This window comes from Penaeus vannamei, chromosome 3 (genome assembly GCF_042767895.1).
Source record: "Penaeus vannamei isolate JL-2024 chromosome 3, ASM4276789v1, whole genome shotgun sequence".
Classification (NCBI taxonomy): domain Eukaryota; kingdom Metazoa; phylum Arthropoda; class Malacostraca; order Decapoda; family Penaeidae; genus Penaeus; species Penaeus vannamei.
In genome coordinates this window covers 21764031-21766530 of record NC_091551.1, presented here as the reverse complement: position 1 = coordinate 21766530, position 2500 = coordinate 21764031, and positions in this window count along the sequence as shown.

The window sequence follows — 2500 nt, the reverse complement described above, 5'->3', positions numbered from 1 at the left end:
TAGTTTCTGCAGTAGCAACAGCCTTGGGGAGGACCAGTGAGGAGGCGGAGAAAGCAGTGCAGGTCGCCATGACGGCTATGACCCAAACTGTGGCAGCTCTGAAGGGAAGGAAGCTAGAAGCCTCCAAACCGATAACGAGCAGTGCTCCCCTCCCTAAATCCTTGGATGGCAGGCTAGCTTCAAGAGAAACATTACGTGAAACCCCAGCTAGTCTGTCAGGACAGGCTGAAACTGTGCAGCAGGCCGAGTCTGTACAGCCAAAGTCTCATCCTCTGACCCAAAGTGGCACTTCCAACCTAGGCCCTACACCCCTCGGTAGAGCCTTAACCGGAGTGTCTGACTTAGAGGAAGTTGTACAATCCTCAATCAAGGAGGATCTATATTTATCTGATGCCACCAGCACTGGGGCATCTGAAGCTGAAGCAAGTGACACTGAGTAACCATCATGGCACACAATCTAAGCATACTGCAGTGGAATATCTGTAGCTATAAAAGCAAGAACTCCTTTCTCCAGTCAATTGTGCAAGCAAGGAGCATTGACGTCGTCATGCTCCAGGAGACACTAACTATGGGATCCGTGTGCTTCTCAGGATATCATGCCTTCACCACTCCAAACCTGGATGGTGCTAGAGGCCTGATGACCCTGGTAAAAGAAGCTATCCCATGCTCCCTAATAGCCAACCCGCCGCACTGTGGAGATGGTGTTGAATCTCTTGTTGTTGAGATTCAGCTACCTGGGGGCTCTATAAAAAATATATAATATTTATAGCAAACCCCTGTGTGAGAGCTTAGATCTAAACCAGGTCTGTGCTACTGCAGCACAAGACCGAGTGGTCATAGGGGGAGACTTCAATGCACACATAGCCATGCTGAATCCCCGCAAAACGCCGAACGCGGCAGGCATTCACATGGCAGAAGTGCTTGAGACATTCTCTGAGATCGCTCTTCTCAACACCAAAGAACCAACGCATGTGAAGGGAGGGGTCCTAGACCTCACCTTTGCCACTGCAACAATGGTGGAGAGAATTCGGTGGTGTGTGGATGATACGGTTACTAGTGATCACTAGTCATAGTCACCACACTGATGGATGCAGGTCCAGCCCAAAGACATCACATTCCTAAATGGAAAACTGACAAGGCCAACTGGTTTGCCTTCCAGGAAGGCTTGGCTCGATGTCTGAAAGACAATGAACCCAATATCAATAATGAAAACGTGGATGTGCTAGAGGCAAGGCTAATCCAGTCCATAAACCAGGCAGCCTCAAACCATTCCCAAAACTCGCCCATGGTCCAGAACTCACAAAGACGCCTGGTACTATAATGACGAGATCAAAGAGGTCAACCACAGGGTTAATATGTGTAGAAAAAACTTCCGACGGCAAAGATCTCCCGACAATCTGGCCCTGTTGAGGGAAGCTGTCGTGGATGCCAAGGAAACTGCCAACAGAGTAAGGCAGATAAAATGGCTGGAATGGTGCCAAACTTTTGGTCACCAGACCAGCCTTACAGAGTTGTGGAAACGGGTCAGGCAAGCGACAAGCCGCCAACCCCCGAAATGCATTCATCATGACCCACAATCAGAGGCTAACAGATTGGTGCTTGAGTTCTCTGCCAGAACCAGCACCAACAATCTGCCTCCAATGATGAGAGAAAAACAACAAAACTTAAATCCAGAAAGACTCTCATAAGAGACAAGGCACTCGAAGCTGATGAAACGGATGCCTTGTTCTCTCTTAGGGAACTAAGAAAATCATACAAATCCAGTTCTGGGTCAGCACCGGGATCTGATGGGATCTCTCACCTCATCATTTCGCATCTAGGCCTTGCAGAACTTGCATTCTTGCAGGTTATCAACAAATCCTGGCAAACAGCCACGGTGCGCCAGAGCTGGAAACAAGCCACAATAGTTCCCATCCCAAAACCAAAGGAGCCTGGCAAGTACCGTCCCATCTCTCTTCTCGGCTGCCTGGGTAAAACAGCTGAGAAGATGGTACTCAACAGGCTCCTATGGAAAACGGGTCCCCCCCATGAACACCTGCACGGGTTCACAAGGGGTAAGAGCACTGCTCATAGCATTTCCACACTCTTAAGCACAATCTGCACCTCGCCCGCCGTGGTTGTCTTCCTTGACCTGGAGAAGGCTTTGAGTTGGCAAGTCCGCTTGCCATTCAAGAGACCCTAATCCACTAAGGAGTCAAAGGCAGACTCTTGGCCTGGATAGCTGACTATTTTAAAAATAGATCAGCAAATGTCAGATTTCAAGGCCACCTCTCACAGCACATGCCACTTGAAAATGGAATTCCTCAGGGAGGGGTTCTTAGTCCAGCCCTGTTTAATACCCTCATGGCTAACATACTCGACATTCACCTGCCAGAGGGATGCAAGATCATCTCTTATGCAGATGACTTATGACTTGAGCTCAGCGTTGTCTGAACCTGGTGTCTGAAGAGTGTTGTAGGTCGGGTCTAAAAATAGCAGCAAAATAAAAAGCAATGGCACT